The 19,203-nt window shown below is 51.4% G+C and overlaps 1 long non-coding RNA gene across 1 annotated transcript in view; it reads left to right on the forward strand.

The window, feature by feature from the left end:
• LOC125619336 overlaps positions 1-19,203 on the forward strand; it is a 118,475-nt gene that overhangs the window by 5,133 nt on the left and 94,139 nt on the right. The window lies entirely within an intron of this gene.

A 19,203-nucleotide genomic window follows, 5' to 3' on the forward strand; every position in this document is an offset into this window, starting at 1 on the left:
CTGTTTTATAAATGAGGACACAGAGTCCAAGAGCAATATATAAAATGAGATTTGCTTTGTCAGAGATGATCGTAAGTGCATATTGAACACATGGTGAGAATGATTCACCGGACACACACCCTGATTTGTAGTCTTTTCTTACATCCACTAGAATCACTGGGAAGGAGGAGAGGGGAAAACAAGGGGTGAATTCTGGGCCAGAGTTCTGCATTAACAATCAAAGGGGAAACGTGTGGGGACCTCTGTCGAATGCGCCAGCCTAGCCAGGAGTGTCCTCAGTGAGGCTGCCTGATAGCAGGTTTTGTTTTTAATTGTGTGGTACTCATTGACTGTTGATTCTTGCAGAACTGGGTCAGTCTGAGGTCAGGGAGGCCGGGAAGGGGAAGCTGTGGGCTTAGAGATGGAATAAACAGCTGTGTCCGTCCATGTGAAATCTTTAGGGCTTGAAAAGACACACTTCAGACACTTTCTTCCTAAAATAATCAGAAGAGCAGATCACACTTTGTATATGAAACAACACAAGGGTTGTAGAGAAGAATCCAGGAGGAGGCGGCGGTTAAAGTAGTTGCACATTAAGAGCGAGGTCCCTGTGGGCCAGGTCTGCTGGGACTGCAGTGGGCTCAGAGCTGAGAAAGGAAGGCTGAGGGCTGAGCCTGGACTTTGGGCGCAGCTCCTTTCTCCTCCGGGCTCCCTCCTCTTCACAGGTTGCTGGTAGATCCCTGGGGGTGGCTGCTTCCTCCAGGAGCCTCCCAGCAGCTGGAGAGAGGCTTGATTCTCCAGCTGACCTTTAGTTTTATCTGCCTTTTGGTGACCTCTTGGTTTTACCATGGGACAGTTTATTTGCCTGTGCAAATTGAGTTTTCTTAGAAATAGAACAGAGTTAGAAAGAGGCCAATGTTTTGATTGTTTGCTCTTAAGAAGGAGAAGCAGCTATGGGCTGTTCCTTCGATGACAGTCTCTGTTGGTTTATTTTAATACCTTGAAATGAGGTCTGCAGGTCAGAGATGCTGAGATGTCCCTCGGCAGAGGTAGAAATATCTGTGGGGTTATGAGTTGATCATTTCTCCATTCCTGGGAGCTCTTAGAATTTGCTTAGCAACTGGCCTGACCAATCCCCCGACCTGCACCCCAACAGGTCTGCACCCCTGGAGGGGCTGATCAAGCAGTCTTCGAACTAAATAAGCATTCAGTGAAAATTGTGCCAGTCTTTTCCTCGACGGGACCTGCGCCTGTAACCCAGTCCAACAAAACGAGGGAGAACAAGCCAAAGAAACCTTTTTAAGCAAGAACCCAGGCAGTAGGAAGTCATGCTGGTTGGGGCTTGTTTCCCTGGCTCAGCCTCATTCCAACCTGCTGGATCAGCTCTGGAGTGTCTAGAGGGACACCCTGGTGCGGGCCCTGGGAGGAAAGGAGCTTGTGCATTTCTGTTTGACTGGGCTCCTTGCCAAAGGCCAAGTTCAAAGTGCAGTTTCCAGTAATTTGCTGGGACTTCTCTGAGGATTTGATAGACCAGGTCAGAAGCCTGCAAACCCGAGTAGTATTTCCTAATTTCTGTCATTTCTTGAGAGGAGAAGGAAGGCTGCTGAGGGGCTGGGGGTTGACTCAGAGCCGACTGGGCCTCCCCTGTGCCTTGTCCCCCCTGCCCTTTCTCCCCCATCCCATCCAGGGCCACTGGCAGCCTGGCCTGGGACGGACTTGCTTGGGGTCCCTTCTGGAGCAAATGTGAGGTTGCCATCCATGCGGCCGGGAATGCTTCCTTTGATTTACTGCGTGTTAGCATTATTTGGGGCCATAAAGTTGTCGAGTAATGGCAGTGTGACTTGTGTTCTCATATCTGTGGGATGAAAGGGAACGTGTTTATAACCCTCCCCTCACCACATCGAGCTCCCTGGTGTTGACCACGTGGAGAAGTCGGATTTCACCTCCTGCCCTGCAGTTCCTCTTCCCTAGGAGGTGGACGCGCAGATTCCCATCATCTCACTGGGCATCTCCTCCTCCCGCTGGCCCTCAGAGGATCCAGGCCTGCCGGCTGGGAAGGGCTCTTGGTTGAATGACCGGGTGGGTCATGCTGGATCTCACTGTCGAGAAGTGTTTGCAGGAGCTGCGTGGTTTCTGCCGTGGAGACTCAGGAACTTTGTGAACTTGACGACAGCGCATCAGCTGCGTCCCCGACAAGTGTCTGATTGCTTATTGTGCATCTGTGATCCAGAGGACGGAGACATCTGTCATGGAGGCTCGCCTCAGCCCTGATGGAGGAGCAGTATTCAGTTTTCTGTGGTCTCTGGATGATGGCCCTTGACCAGAGGAGGCACCAGCAGAACCTCGAGGGCAGCAGTGGGCACCCAGGAGAGAAGGAGAAGTCCCGGGAGCCAACCTGCCAGCACTCATTAGCCAGGTCACCAGTCACCTTTGGGAGGTCCTGATGTCCCTGGAAGCAACACCCAGCAATACCAGAGCCTCCCAGGCATGGAGTAGCTTGGGCCAGCAGCCCCTTCCTCCCCCACAGTTTCTCCCACTCACTCTTTCTCCTTCAACACTCTTCTTTTCATTTGCTAATTTGCCTCTAAAAGACCTGACTCCTGCTTTTCTTCCACCCTGGAAACTGAATTATAGCAATTTAACATTATAACATAATTCTACTGCAATAAAGCAGTCTGGTGTCATGATGGTGATGGAGTGGATGGTGTGGGAGTAGGGGCAGAGAATTCACTGGAGGGACTTTCTGCATTTGTTTATGAAGTGCTAGTACACAGCCTTGTTCTGAGACCTTATTTATTTATGTATTCCTTGCACCTGCTCTGCCACTGAGCTGTGTCCCCAGCTCTGAACGCTTATTTTATTTAAAAACATCTTATTTAGATATTAATCTAATATAAATATTAGAGAATTGGTGCTACTTGAAACCATACAAATATTCATCTTTATGATGACAAAAGAATCCATTAAAGTTTTTTCAAAAAGGAAGTTTTTGGTTGTATAGGTTTCTATTATACAAACAATGGTTTGTACCATTTGTCATCTTCACTGAATTGTTTTTTTAAACTTACATGAATAAATTGATAATTTGTTTTTACAATGTGATATTGAAAGAAGAGTCTCAAGTGGCACACACCTGTAATCTGAGCTGGCAGGAAGGCCGAGGCAGGAGGATTGAAGTCTCAGGCCAGCCTGGGTAATGTGGTGAGACCCTGCCTTAAAATCAAAAGACAAATCAAAACAGGGCTGGGGCTGTGGCTCAGCGGTAAGCGCTCGCCTAGCATGTGCGAGGCCCTGGGTTCGATCCTCAGCACCACATAAATGTAAAATAAAGATATTAAAAAAAAAGACAAAACAAAACAAGATCAGGAATATAGCCTCATGGAAGAGTGCCTGTGTAACATGCATCAAGCTCCAGTTAGAACAAAAGCCTTAAGTATTTAGTCATCTTTAGTTAGGATTAAGGGAAAAACAAAACTTGTGATAAATTGTTTAAAAACAAGGTACCTAGTTAACTCTAGGAGGCAAGTTTCAGGGAAATGGAAGAAAAAAGAGGGGACTTTGAGATCTTTGTCAAATGAGCGAGTTTTCTCATCAGGTGGATCTAAGTCAGGGAAGGGGTTCCCAACAAGTCCGACTGCTTACTGCACGTCTGTTCAGGAGGACAGGCATCTGCCACGGCCGTGTCAGCCCCAGTTGAGGGCCTGTGTCACTGCCCCATCTCTGCAGGTGGGCGGGGGTTCCTCTGGCTCCTCCATTCCTGTCCCTCACGTCAGGCTCAGGGAGGTCCAGGGAGGTCCACCATACCTAAGACTGGAATGTCCAGGAGGCCCTCTGAGTGTCCTTGCGAGTGCAGCAATCCCTGCACTGAAGAAACCGCCCCATTACGGCTGCATGGCCCTGCCTGTACCCCGGTGTTCTTCACACATCTGATGGGTGCTGCCCCAACTCTGGTCAAGTGACCAACATTTGGTTCTTTGGGGGAAAATGGGCCTCTAAACAAAGTGACCTGAGCAGTCGATGGCAATGACAGAGTCCCAAGAAAATGAATGTTCCCAGTGAGAATCTATTTTCATACTATTTCTAATCCCATGTGTTTAACTTGTTGACTTTAAGAGGCCTGAAGAGTCACGTGGGCCTTTTAAACTCACTTTCCTCGACATTATATCGGATGCCAAATGCTGTCGTGACATTTGAGAGTTTGTATGTTAAATGAGCTTCTTGGGATGGTACCTTCGGGGTTTTTTGTTGTTAGGTGTAGTGTATCTTAGAAAGTGTTCTTCAAGCTTGTGTGCTGTAGGAACTGGTAAACATTTCTGACTGTTTGGGTAAGAACTGTCACTGGATTCTAACATCTAAATCAACGGTGTTGAGATGCGTGACCTACACTACATACTCAGTACCTCCAACCTGCAGGTAGCAGCTGTGTGTGTGAGTGGGTGTGTCTGGATAGAAGGACTCAGACATGAGACGCACGGGGTGGGCTGGGTGTGGCTCAGTGGGAGAGTGTGTGCTTAGTGTGTGTGAGGCCCTGGGTTCCAGGCCAGCACCCAAAATAGCAAACAAACTGAAGTCAGGCATTGAAAACACCCTCAAGTGCAGGTGAAGCTCAGAAACATGAAGTTAGCGGTAGCTCGTAAGTCCCACGGCAGGAAGGCAGGATGCGTGGAGCCTCTGAGGACAGCGCTCCTGCTCCCCTATCCCCTGCAGCCATACCTGAGCACGAGAGAGGCAGCCGGGAGAGTGGCCTGTTTGTGTGATTTAGTGATGGAAGTTTTGCTGCCTTGTCCCTCTTCCCCAAGGTCCAAACGTGTCCTTTTGTTCATAGTGAATTTCCCTGGTACACTGAAGTCAGGATTGAAGTTTGGAGTGAAGAACCTATGGATAAAACAAGAAGCACTGCGTCCTTCCCCCGAGCCGCTGAATGTGTGGGTCTGGGATTACCCTGTCATCAGTGTTCCTCCAACAAAGTGGCTCTTGTGATGCCTGCCACCTTCCTCCTTGTTTTCAAAATAACTCAGACATCTTAGCCAAAAAGCTGCACCTCTATGCAGTCCTTATGAGAAGCTTCAAGTCAATGTTTTCTCTCCCCCAATAAGTTCAACACCACCGTTGTTACCGGGATGGAAATGGTGAGCTATTGGAATGTCTACGATAACATTCTGAACATTCCAGTTTTCTTCCAGGATCCCCATATCTATTGCTTAAACATGTAACTTTTAAAACTCCAACGGTTTTCCCTAGCCAATGCTCTAATCGTGCACATAAATTTCACTCCATTAGGGAGAGGAAACCAGGCAGTTGAGTAAAGTTAGGAATATGATCAAATTTCAAGGGAGGGAGGAAGAAAAAAAAAAAAGATTCGGTGTGGAATTCTTTCCATTGCTTTTGCTTGTGATACACGGTAAAATAAAGCCCTGCTCCTGCCATGTGGGTGCAGACCTCTAAGAGGAGGCCAGGCTTAGATGGCACCGTCATTCACATTCTGGGGTGTGGGTGATTTACAGGGGATGGTGGCTGAATGCTGCCACACACCAGGGCAGAAGGGTGGTGGGCTGGGGACAGCCCAGGAGAGGCCTCTCCTTCCTCCACCTTAGGTGGTTGAAAGCTTTTCTGTTGCAATTTTCCCCATGAAATACCTGTCGCATATTTACGAGTCCTGTAAACACGGACAGCTCTGGACAGCTCACAGGTCTATAACAGGGACAGGGATGTCGGCAAGGCCCACTCCCTAGGCTATGGAGGGCGGATTCGGTGGCATTCTTTTGATTGCTACTCCTACAAATGCCTCAGCTCCTCCAGGGCTGCTTTTTGATGCTCATCAAGGTTTTTCTTCACAGCAATCTCTTCTACACCGTTACACTTGCTTCCCGCCTTTTTAAAGAACTCAGTTTTGTTTAACCGTCTTTTTGTTTGCGGTGCTGGGGACTGAACTCTACCACCGAGCTACATCTCAGGCCTTTCTATTTTATTTTGAAATAGAGTTTCAATAAACTTCCGAGGCTAGCTTTGAACTTGCGATCTTCCTGCACAGCCAGAATGGACATTTTTAAAAGATAGTTGAACAGCCGGGTGTGTTGGAACACACCTATAACCCCAGCTACTCAGGAGGCTGAGGCAGGAGGATCAAAAGCTCAAGGCCGTGGGGCTGGGGCTGGGGCTCAGCAGTAGAGGGCTCACCTAGCACGTGCGAGGCCCTGGGTTCGATCCTCAGCACCACATTAAAATAAAGGTATTGGGTCCAACTACAACTAAAAAATAAATATTAAAAAAAAGCTCAAGGCCAGCTTCAGTAACTTAGTGAGACAGTGTCTCAAAATAAAAAGGGCTGAGGATGTAGCTCAGTGGTAGAGGGCTTGCCTACCGTGAATTAGGCCTTGGATTCAATCCCCAGAACTACCAAAAATAATCATAATGATAACAATAATAGTAACATATATATTATTTTATATATTTATATATATGGAGACAAGAGTCAACTCCTCTATTGTCTATAATAACATGAGACAGTTCTTTTCTCACCTCACCAACAGAAAAATGCATACATTTCTTGTGTTCACTGAGGTACGTTCCTGAACTCACAGGCATATGTAAGCGTGTGCCTGTATATGAAAGTATGTAAGATGATGTGAAGAGGTCTTGATGCTCAGCTCACAGCCATCTGCATTGATATGTGTACAATTTGAGACATTGTTGTCAGCTGAGAAGTCCTTCCAGTTAGTCAAAAAGGAAGACAAGAAACACTTTTTGAACTTACATTTCCATTGTTGGGGGACAGGAGAATTATTGGAAATAAGTCTTTTGAAAAGCAAGTAGAATAATTGTTAAAATTAAGAAGCTCCATATCCTTTCAACCTGGCCGTCTCACAGTTGTCACCAAGTGGATGGCTGTCACGTTACCTTTTTTACCGCTCTGCATGGGACGGCCGCTGTCTCGGGGTTTTCTCGCTCGTCCTTGTTGATTGGTCGATTCACTCTGTCTTCTCTCACGAGAACCTGAGCTCTGTGGAAAATGAAGGCCTCCTCCGTCTCCTTTACCACCAGATTCCACCCTCAGGGACTGTCCCCGGTATCCCCAGTCACTCACTGAATATTTGTTGAAGGACAGGAATCAAAGCACCAGGGAGGAGGCTGTGCCACAGGGATTTTGGTGACAGTGGCCTGCAGTGGCGAAGGCGTCCAGGAGCCCGGCTCGGGGGGCCTGGCAGCATGCCCCCGCTCCAGGTGGGGCGGCCCCGTCCGCTGATGGCACAGTCCTGGTGTCAGGACAGCTCCATTGTTTCCCTCACTCAAGTGATCTTGCTGTAGGTGGTTATGATTTTAGCCTGGAAGGTGGAAGAATTGCTATTAGCAAAGGTGCCCCAAAGAATTTTCTAATAGTCTCTAAAGGGAATCTCCATGTTATCGATATCATGTTTCCTAAAATCTGAAAAGACCGGGTGATCCCATGTCGTGCAGCTCTGTAAGGACGGAGACGGGACGGGACTCTGGCTGTCCACCAGGACTACCAAGTTTTCTGCTCCTCTCTTCTGGCGCTGGAAGCCGGGGGGGACACTGGGACTGCCCCTGGGGGCTGAGAGAGGAAGGCAGGGTGAGTGGACTGCAGCCTGTTGGTTGGGAGCCGCAGTGGAGTGTCAGTGTGTGTAGCCTGCTAAGCTGCGGCCGGCGATGGTGGCTGTGTCTTCCTGTCATGCTCTTCACTAAGAAGAAAGAGTAACAATGTCTCATGAGCCAGTCTTATAGGTTTTGATGCTCAGAAACCCTGCCATGGCTTCAACCAATCAGCCAGTTTTGTGACACCTGCCATCCTGACAGCTAAGGTGTAAGTGTTTACTGTTTGTCAGGAACCGAGCGGGGTGCCTCGCAGCTGTGACCTCCCTTAATTCTCATAAGGAGCCATGGAGGTAGTGTCCAGTAGTGTCACTTCATTGTGCAGGTGGTGGCTGAGCTGTGGAGAAGCTGCTGGCTTGCTGCGGTGGAGGAGCTGCGCTGGATGTTTCATTGTCACGGTTCACCTTGCGCTGGTCCCTGCATCTCCCCCGCATCTAGTCAGTTTACTGGGCACCTTGGTTCTGACCCTCACTGTACCGTTTTCTTGGTCCTCTCTTTAGCAGCATCTGCAGATATCCCCCGCCCCCACTGAGCTGCATCATTTATTCAGCCAGTTCCCAAGCGATGGGCATTTGACTAATTTACAGTCTCAAAGGTCTGCACATATGTTGATCAAAGTCCAAAGACATTTCTATCAGGAGCCATTCCAGTTCCAGCAAAGGGGTGCAATTAGGTAAAACGGCTTTTACAGCTGCTCCACAGCCTCGTCATAGCACATACAGGGTAAGAGGGTCCCCTTGCTCCACCTAGAGAGGTGACACTAGAAAAATAAAGGTCATGTGCTTTCTGATCTATCTGTAAGTCCTAGTCTGAGAGATCTAATTGGTGAGGTTCTCCCAACTTGACTTTTGCATGTAGAGTAAGGTGCCAAGGGTGGCCACTAGTCATGCACTCCTGGGACACAGATACTAGCCATGTGCTCATCTGGGCCCCCTGATTTTCTGACTTTATCTTTTAAAGAATGTATCTACCTTCGTACGTTCACATGTCACTTCTATATACAGGACCTCAAAATAGTCATCTTGAGCCCAGGTTTCTCTCTGAGCATCGTTACCCAAGCATCCTCAATTAGCTTCTATACTATCTCATTTGACCAAATCTTCCAGATTAGGTATGATTTACCTGGAGTCGCGTGAAAACTAGGACACGACAATCACACCCTAAACAGAGTCCTTGGAGAGGAGTCATGTACAAGTGATTTTTCCTCAGCCCCTTCCTGTAGGTCAGTGGGTTCCTTAAAGCAAATGAAAGGGTCCTGGTCAAATGTGACTCTTTGGAAGAAACATTGAATGTATTAAATAAACCAAATAAATAAAAATGCATTTCAAAGCTGGTACAAATGAGATCCACTTAGATGAAACCGACTGTACCCAGTGTGCTCCTGGGGGAGAGAAGGACGGTGTGCCAGGGGAGGCACCAGGCCTGGCAGCGGCTCTCAGGCGCTGGGTGTAGGGCCAGGAGGAAGAGGTGAGAACTCTGTCAGCCCCGCGCCCGAGGTGCTCGTGGATGGGGTTGGAGCTGTGCATCTCGGGAGGTGGTTGGAAGCCAGGGGGTTGAGCAGGGAGATTCTCCAGGGTTTGCAGGGCAGCAGTGCCCTGTTGAGTGTGGGCGGGGTTTGTATTGCAGGAAGTCAAGCTACGTCCCTGGGAGGTCAGGGAAAGGAGGGCTTGGAGAGGGGACTGGAGGACAGACACACTGAAGCACTGGCCCAGGGGCAAGTCAGAGCTTGTATCTGAAAGCATGAGGCCATTGGGCTGGGGGCTGGGGCTGTGAGGGGAGCTGATGGGGAGTCTGAGAGGGTGTCACCTCCAGGCGGCTGCTTAGGTCTGTGACCCCCGAGGGGCCACAGTTGGTCAGCAGGGCTGAGAGCTGGAAGAGCCGACTGGAGCAGAGGAGGACCTCCCCTGGCCTGCCTCTCTCTGCAGCTCTCTCCCCACACCTGATTCCGATCTCACCTCCAGCCCCAGCCCTCGCCCTAAAGGGAGGGGACCCTGCCAGAAAGTAGGTGCCAGACCAGCCACACCAACTCCAGTGCACCCAACGCAAAGGGCGGGGTCTTGCTCAATAAGAGGAAGAAATGGCGTGTTTGAGACACCTCCGAAGGCAGCAAGGGAAGGGCTGGTGGCCAGCTGTGCAGGTGAACTTCCACGTGCGGTCCCACCCCTTTTGCTCTGGTTTCTGCCAGGTGGAGCTGGATTTGGCTGGGCCTCCTCCAGGCTGGAGGTGAAGATGCTCAGCAAGCAGTTCGGATGGGCTGCTCCTTGCTGCCTGGTTTGCTGCTCCCCCACTGGGGAAGCCAGCTCTCCTGCCCGCTTGCTGCTGCTTTTCTGTGAACCATCACAAGACTTCTCCCTGGCAGGAGGAGTGGGTGTGGCCTAGGGAGAAGGCTCCTGCGGCCTCAGAAGCTCTGCAGGCGTCTGCACCTGCCTGCATCCCCCCACCCTCCCCTCGCAAAGACCAGCCACACCTGTGCCATACAGAGAAGCCAGGTGGCCTTCCTCAGCACCCATGGGTGCCAGGTGGAAGGTACCCATGGGAGGAAGAGCAGGAGTGCGGTGGGCAGGGGTGTAAGCAGTCCCCCAGGACTGGGCAGATGGCCTTGGCCACCCTTCCTGGTGTTGTGTTTTTGTGCTGTGCCTCCCGGGGTTGGCCAAGTCCTCTATTCATCCTTCCCACCTGGGCCCACGTCCCTCCATTCATCCTTCCCACCTGGGCCCAAGTCCTCCATTCATCCTTCCCACTGGGCCCAAGTCCTCCATTCATCCTTCCCATGGGCCCAAGTCCTCCATTCATCCTTCCCAACTGGGTCCAGTTCCTCCATTCATCCTTCCCACTGGGCCCAAGTCCTCCATTCATCCTTCCCATGGGCCCAAGTCCTCCATTCATCCTTCCCACCTGGGCCCAAGTCCTCCATTCATCCTTCCCTCTGGGCCCAAGTCCTCCATTCATCCTTCCCACCTGGGCCTGACGGGCCACAGGAAGGAGCAGCGTGGCCCCAAGTTGAGGGACCAGGTGTTGCTCTCATGGGCCCCGGTGCCAGCCCATCCTGGGGACCTGGGCAGTGTCTTGATGCTGCCACTTTATGGAAGTCCATAAACACAACCTGGGGGAGATGGTTCAGGACCCACTAGTTGGGGATCTAAATCATTGTGGGGTCTTAGGGAGGTTTCTTCAACACAGAGGGGACAAGCCCGTGCTGAGGTAGGAGAACGGGCGCTGGTCCGCCTGAACGCTTGTGTTTCGAGGTGTTTTGTGGCCCTCACCAGCTCAGAGGGCCAGGGTTTTTGTTTATTGTTTGTTTGTTTGCTCATTATTTCCTGTGGCTTTGGAATTACCTGCTGAAGGAGGCTGGATTTTTCTGCTTTTTTTTAATGATTTTTCTGACACAAAATGTGCAAAGAGGATTATTTAAAAAAAATTTTTTTTTGTAGTTGTAGGTGAACAGAATGCCTTTATTTTATTTATTTTTATGTGGTGCTGAGGATCCAACCCAGTGCCCCACGCGTACCACTGAGCTAGAGCCCCAGCCCGCTGAGAGTGCTATTGTATCGCATGGGAAATACAGCCATGGGGCCGGGGGACCTGGAGACCCTTTCAGGGCACACTGAAACTCCCAGCTCCCCTGGTCCCCTTCCCTGCCTAGAGACAATGTGGCACGTGAGAAGCCCTGGGGATTGTTTGTTCTGTTGGTTTGATGCATAACAAATTGCTATTTTCATATATTTAAAAATTGATGAACCATTGGTTATTGCCTACAGTTCCATCTTTATAGTTTGAGGATATGTTCAACCACTGTCCTTGGCATGAAGGGATCCCCGAGATTCTGAGTGTGAAATTAAGAAGACGTACTCATGGGTAAAATTGCTACAAATTGTGTTCGTCTGGTCTTCCATTGCTGTGACTAAATACCTGAGAGTGGGGACTTTTCGATACTTTATAAAGAAGGAGTTTAGTTAGCTCACGATGCGGGGGTTTCGAGAGCATGGCACCAGCTTCTGCTCAGCTCTGGTGAAGGCCTGTGGCAGATGGTGCCACACTGATGGGAGCTGTGAGAGGGAGACTGCCTGGTGAGACCCAGAGCCACCTGAGCCAGCGGGGATCCAGCGAGAGCCACCTACTCCTTCGGGAGCTATGCCCCCAGGGACCCAATCTCCTCTTAAAGGCCCTCCTCTTGCTGGGCTCCACCCCCTAAAGGTCCTGCCACCTCCTGGCATGATCATGCAGAGGACTGAGCGTCCAGCACATGAACCCTGGGGACACAGGCACACCTCGTGCACACCAGGCACCAGCATGCTGTGGGAGGAGAGGATCAGAACACCCTGTTCCGTCTGCTCCCTCACTGGAAGTGTTTCAAGGCTGTCTGCTCTTCACTGGAGGGTGATCCTTGTCCCCCTGTGCCTGTCACGGCCCTGCAAACAGCAGGAGAACTGGGCTTCTCAGAGTGCTTCCATAACGCCCGGGGAGGCCCTGACACCGTGTGCTCGGGGGGGAATCCCACTGAGCAGATGTGGGCATTCGTTTCTTGAGTTTCTGCAGAGATAACAGAACAGGCTGTGAGCTGACTCAGGGTGTTCTGCTTCTCTCCTCGTTCCCCAGGCTTGACCGCTGGACGCTCGGTCATCTGTGTGGTGATGCTGGGAGTGGTGGGACCTTCAGTCTTACATGAACTTTTTAAATCTTACGTAAATTTTAAGGGGCTGAATATTACGTTTTTCCTCAGGGGTGCTCTACCACTGAGCCACACCCCCCGGCCCTTTTTATTTTTTGACACAGGGTCTCACTAAGTTGCTGAACTTGTGATCCTTGTGGCCTTGAACTTGTGATCCTCCTGCCTCAGCCTCCTGAGTTGCTGGGATTACAGCTGTGTGCTACCATATCCGGCAACATATTACTTCCTTTAAAATGTTCTCCATTTATATTATATGAAGAACAACTATCTCCAACATATGTAGAGTTGTACTACTCTTAAGGTTCTTAAAAATTTTTTCTTTGTTATTTCATCATAGTTAACATAACATAGATATTGCTTTTAGAAAAAGAGACTAGATATCACTTCTACTGTGTGACTCAGTCTGTTTTCTGTTGCTGGAGTGAAGTGCCTGAGGCTGCGTGTTTGGTAAAGAGGTTTAGTTAGCCTCCAGTTCCAGAGGCTGCGCGTCCTGGTCAGGCTGCCGCCTCCCGGTGAGGGCGCCACGTGGCTTTGGCTCATGGTGGTGAGCAGAAGGGCAAGCAGGAGTGTGAGAAGAGAGAAGAGGTGGTGAGCTCCCTTGAGGGCTAAGCCACGAGAGACATTAGTCCCTTCATGGGGTCAGGTCCCTGTGCCTCCCGAAGACCCCAACACTGTGTCATGGAGCCCTCAGCATGAGCTATGGCAAGGACTCCCCGTGCTCAAACCAGGCCACTGTGCGGAGTCTGGCCTGTCCTGCATTCTCTTTGCAGGTAACAGTGATGAAGCCTGAGGGGGTGGGGGAGCGGGTGTCCTTTTCCTAGAGGGGACGTGGGGTCTTGCCACTGTTGGGAGGTTTCACAGACACAAACTGTTAGAGTCTGTAAACAAGTCAAAATAACACCTGGCATTTTGCCAGGGGAATGTTAGAGTCTGTAAACAAGTCTGGATGGTGCCTGGCAAAATGCCAGAGGGAGTGGTTTGTGAAGTAACGCCAGCGAGCCATTAAGTGTGGAGATTCCTTATTGGTTGACTGATGTATCGAGTTTATGTTCATTAGATAAGCTGTGTGGAATGTATAAATACTGCTCCTGTCCTACAATAAACGGCTCCCACTCCTGCTGTATCAATCTACACAAGTCGTTCGTCACCCCCCGGTTATTTTGCTGCAGCCAGACTAGAACAACAAACCTCGCGGTAGTTCTTGCTGGGACTCCCTTCCCCTAGCTCACAGCAGCTGACTGCAGCCCTCTTGCTTGGGTTTTGGTTGGTTGACCTCAGAGGACAGCCCTTCCCGGTGGCCTCTGGGTGAGGGACACTTCTCTGTGCTTCATGTCCCGTGTACTGTCACCTGTTTGGAGCCACTGAAAGCCTTGGGAGATAAACCCGTCTTGGGGGAACATATAGAGGGTTTAAAATCTGATCTGACTTTACTTTTCTTCCCCATGGACTCTTCGCCCACCCTCAATAATGCCAAGAGGTTCTTCAAAGCCCCTGTGAAGATAAAAACAATACACATACTATGTGCTTGCCGTCGCTTCACCGCGGCTTCAGAGGAAACACCGACAGACAACCGAGAGGTCTTTTTGTAACGGTCTGGAAAGCACAACCTCTGGGAGACCTGTTTTGCATTTAAACACCAAACAAAATGATGGATCACTCTGGCACAGTTCGGTTGGGAGTGTGAGGAGAACTGTATGTAGGAGAGCCAGCTCTGGTCACAGTTGGCAGGTCCTGTCTACTTGTCAGTTTGGTGAAGTCCCCGGGGCAAGGAGCTTTTCTAAATTCTCGTGCCAGCAGCCACACGAGCGCTGGGTGAAGTTACCTTTCTAGTGCTGCAGTGACCGGTGGTGAGCTGCTGTCCTGCCTGGGGCCCTGCGGTTCCTGTAACTTTCTGTGACCTGTTATCATTACCCACATGGGTTCTTCCTTTTTTCAAAATAAGTTTTAAAGGTGCCTTAAAGTCTTGGTCAGGCTTTAGCAGGTGGAGGGCCAGAGGTTTCCAAGTGAAGCAGGGCTCATGTGAGGAAAGTTGTGGGCCCGTGTCCCCGGGAAGCCGGGGGATGGTGCTCAGGTGTCGCCAGGTGTTGCTGGTACCGGTGTGGAGGCCGCGTGGGCCCATTGGAACCCAATGTGTCACGTTGGGTCTCCTAAGGGTCCTTCCCAGTGAGGCAGAGGATGAGTGGAGGCTTGGACTGGATGGAGGTGACAGCAGGAAGTGCAGGGGACATTGCCATCATTCTCCACACACTTGGAACACAGGTGACGGCTGTCACCAGGGGATGCTATTTGCAGAGCTGCCGGTAGACATGGGAGACCCCGGTCAGTCCAGGCCAGTGGGGAGCAGCGCGTGGTGCACACCTTCCTGTTCGTGGTCCTCGTGGACCGAGCCACCGCACACTGCGGGCCTGGGTGGAGGCTCCCCGGAAAGGCCATCCCTGAAGCGGTCGAGCCCACCGGCCCCTCCTGCCGTGTTTCGGGCTTCCCTTTACAAACCCACAGACTGTCACCCACTCGATCTCCACAGCAGTTGTGTAAAGAGCTCCTGAAGCAGGAAGAGTGGGTGACTTGCAGAGTCTGAAGGCGGCAGTCCGTGTGTACAGGTCCCTGTCCCCGTCCTGGTTAGTGCCTGCTGCTGCCTCTGCCGTACTTGGTGACCACTGATTTGCCGTTTGGTGAAATGTCTTCCTGAGGGGCCTCATTGTCACTTTCATCAAGGTAATTTGAAAGTCCCCGAGGTCTCTTCGTGTCCCTACTCAAGCTTCTAGAGACGGTGTGAGAGGTGCATGGCAGAGTATCGCCCACTGAAGGGGATCCGGCACGTTAGGGCAGCGCGAGTGCAGCCTGTGGCACTTCCACAAACACAGCAGGAACCTTCAAATGCTGAAGAGATGTTACCTGGACGTTGTTCCTGGGAAGAAGAGAGATGCTTAGGAATGTGGCAGAAATGGACCCCGAAATGATCCCCTCGTGGCTTGAGAGTCACGTACTTTCCTAAAGTGCCTCATTTAGGCAGAGCTCCCGGGAGCATGAGCCTGATCGTTGCAATATTTGAAATAAACAAAAGCGCACCTTGCCAGGCTTCTCTCTGCGTCCCCCACCTTCTCGCACTAGACACAGTTCTCCGTTTAGCTAAACGCCGACTTCAGCGGAGCTCCCCGAAACAGGGCTTGAAGTTGGGCTCTCCGTGGCCCGTAGGGACACGCGGTAGAGCCGGCCCGAGCTGGTGCCTGGTGGTGCTGGCGCTGGGTCTCGGGAGCATCTCCCCAGGGGACACAAGTGCACGGGCAGCACCCTGCATTTCTAAACGTGGTGCCACCTTACTGAGAGGTGGTCCCTGCTCCCTCCAGGAGTCTGGGATCGCCCACGACTGCTTCGAAGAAGAGAGTGACAGGGCGCTGTGCGTATGGGACCGGGTGCTTCTGTCAAGCTCAGTGTAGCGCTTGTCCTGGGACCCTGAGGCCACCCCCATCCTCCTGGGGAGGCCTCGGGAAGTGCTCTGCTCGACAGCACCCACTGAGTTTATCTTCCAGCCGTTCCTACGGCTGCAGCCATGGGCCCTCCAGACGAGCCCCACAGCTCACTGAGTGCTGGTGGGCCACTGCACTGACCCTGGACTGGGCCCTGCCCAGGCCAGGGGCTCACCCTGGTGAGGTGTGGGGGGCTGCTGCTCTGTCACCAATCGGGGTAGGCTGTTACACAAGCCAGAAATGGGCAGACGGAATGGAGTCTGGTGCCAGAGTGGAGGGCCAAGGTTTTCAGAAGTCTTTCAGCCTGAAATGGTTGAGTGTTCCTAGGTGTGATGTCACGCAGCACAGGGAGCTGCCTCTGCTGACCCGAAAACATCTGAAAGTGTATGTGTGTGCATGTTTGTGTGTGTGCATGTGTATGTGTGTGCGTGTGTGCATGTGTGCATGCATGAGCATGCGTGTGAGTGCGTGTGTGTGTGTGTGTGTGTGTGTGGTAGTTGGGTAGCACTTAAGAACACTCCTTGAGTGAGTTATTGTGCAGAGGGCTGTCTTCCTCATTCCTGGCAGTCCTTGGTTTAGAACATCTGGCTGCTCAGGGTACTGTCTGAGGACCCACAGTTCTGGTTTTTCTTGGGGGTTCATTAGGAGATTCTGTATTCTAGGTGGCCCCGTGGCCATGTCTGTGATCCCCGTGACTCATGAGGCAGAGGCAGGAAGACTGCAGGTTGGGCCAGTCTGGGCAACTTAGCAAGACCCTGTCTCAAACTAAGAGTGGGTGTGGCTCAGTAGCTCAGCAGTGGTGTGCCCCGGCTCCAGTTCAATCCCCTGTACAAATAAATAAGAATGTGTCCTTCAGCAGAATGCCAGAGAGGTCCTGTGCGCGGAAGTCGGAGGAATGCTGGTCTCAGGCTACTTGCTCCCTGTCATTACTGCTTCTCTTAAAGTCACCACCTCTGAAAACCAGGTGTCAGCGTCTCCTGTGGCACGGCTGATACACACTGCTGCGTGCCGTTCCATTCTCATAGAACACGGCGAAACAGAGGGTGCGTCCTCCTCCTGACACGAGGGAGGTGTCCAGACCACAGCTGGCGTGTGCAGGGACGGAAGGCAGCTCGGGCCTGCTCCTGGAGCCCGCACACCCTGGACTGCGAAGGCTCGAGACTGGTGTCTGTGGCGGGTGACCCAGGAGCGGCAGGGAGTGGGCCGTGGACCAGGGAGCGGGAGCAACAGGGATGCCATCACGGGCAGCTGCAGCCCCACCCCTGGGGACGCTGGGGCATCGTTTAAAACACACACCTTGTTATTCCTGGAGCAGTGAGGGGGCTGGGGGTCAGCACAGCCTCAGGGAGGGAGCGTCTTCTGGGCGGCGCTGGACCTCCGGCAGCTGCACACGGGGCAAAGCCCTCACGTAGAGAAACCCTGGTCCCAGCCAGTGGACGTCTGGCCAGCATTAAAGTGAGCCAGTCTGGGGCACAGAGAATCCACTGCCCACGCCTGCTTGGGCCTGGTAGGTGATTCCTCCTACTTTTAATTGATTGTACCAAATCTATTTATAGGATCAAATAAAATATACACAAAGTCTTTACTCTTAGGGATACCAGCATGTGGTTGTTCAGACATTAAAAGAAAATCTGAATAATGAAAAAAAATCATATCAAATCATTTCACCAGTGAGAAGCTTTCCCTTTACCATGACCCCCCACCCCCCGCAGTGCTCATCTTTACATACAGGGACCCCACACTCTGTTTTAAACTTCCTGATTGTTTCCACCTCCCACTGTCACCGTGGGCTGGGGACAAACCCTAACACCTGGGCCTGTGGGGAGGGGAGGGGACTTATCCAAACTGTAGCACCGAGGGCTTGAAGTCCCCTTGGCTTTGCTTGGATGTCGCCGAGGTCTGAGCCCTGCGTCCACGCCACGCTACGCCCAGTAGGATGCTAACTGGCCTTGCACAGGGTCTGAGAGGGTCTTGCTGCACAGTAGCCACTGCTACTCTAAAGCCCATGTTAGCTGATTGAAGCAGGTGAGAGACTAACTAAAAAGACACTAGATGGCTTTAGATTCTGGACTCAGTGGTCATGTGTCTAGGACATGTGTCTAGGACTTCTGTGCTGCTGACCATGTGGCACCACTGACCAGGAAGGGTGGGGCCAAGGGCTCCTTGAGCCCTGCTCTGGCCACCTGTAGGGCTGGACGCAGCCTCCTCGGGTCCCACACCTGTGCACATTCCGGCCTCTTCCTTACCTGGCGCTAGGCGTGGACACTTTCTCTGGGGCAGGTGACTCCAACCAGTGGAGCCCAGGTCACGTGCATCGACTTGCAGGAAGACTTGGAAGCAGGTGTCTGGTAGGTTTAACTTCTATGGCGGGCAGGTGCTTTCAGAGGCTGGGAGACCAAAGAGTGACAAATTCCACAGCCGCCCTTCTGCATTCTGTATGCTACCCACCCTTCACGGTTCAGTTTACGTCCCACTTCCCCTGGGAAATTTTCTTGGACTCCCAGTCTTTGGTTTTATCCCTTTTCTGAGTATTTCTTACGGTTAAAATGAGTTGTCAAAATGCCTTCATATCAGTGGACCTGTCCCTCTGACAGCAGGAGGGGTTCCTGGGTAGCCCCCTCTCCTCCCACCCAGCTCACTGCCTGCTCTGCCTTCCTCTTTCTCTAAGGGTCAGCTCCACTTGGTGATGCTGCCCACATTTCATGTTACCTTCTTGTCTCCTTAACTACAGGAATGCCCACTGAGGGTCACAGCCTTGCCTCATGCGTCCTTGATGGCCACAGCATGGTGCACCCAGAACGTGTTTGTTGATTGGGTATAAAGAGAGCACTTTTGGGACATAGCAGGGTCCTTTGATCCAAGCGGGTCTCCATTTGATGACAGGGTGTGTCATTTGTAGGGAAAGACCTGAAGACCTTCCCTTCAGTAGGGGTGACAGTGGAGCAAGTTACTATGGGATGTTGGGCACAGAACCTCCTGGTAAGAACCCCGCCCAGGTCCACACTCACGGGCTGACAGAGGATCCCGTAGCATGCCTGCCGCAGGTGAGTTCAGGGAGTGTGGACCAGGTTGTCACTGTGGTGGACATCAACACCTATTCTAATAGTGGAAATCGATGGCAGGAATCACTTGAAAGATGAGGCTCTGATTTGGGGGGAAACACATGTAATGTACACTTTCTATTGTTGTTTTCTTTCAAAACAAATAATGGTAAGTCATTGTTTTAAGGGGGATGCTCATGTAGCCTGCACTGAGTCCCCAACGTGCTCTACTCAGGTCATTTTCAAATGCCTAGCCAGTTTAGATCTGCTGCTACCAAGTTTTCCACTATATTATTCTCAGCATCATGAAGATGGAAAGTCATGGATCTGCATCATTTGTGGAGTTAAATAGTCCTTTTTTTAAAAGAGAGAGAGAGAGAGACAGAGAGAGAGAGAGAGAGAGAGAGAGAGAGAGAGAGAGAGCTCTCTCTTATACACA

The sequence above is a fragment of the Marmota marmota genome, unplaced genomic scaffold (assembly GCF_001458135.2).
Source record: "Marmota marmota marmota unplaced genomic scaffold, marMar, whole genome shotgun sequence".
In the NCBI taxonomy this organism is placed as follows: Eukaryota; Metazoa; Chordata; class Mammalia; order Rodentia; family Sciuridae; genus Marmota; species Marmota marmota.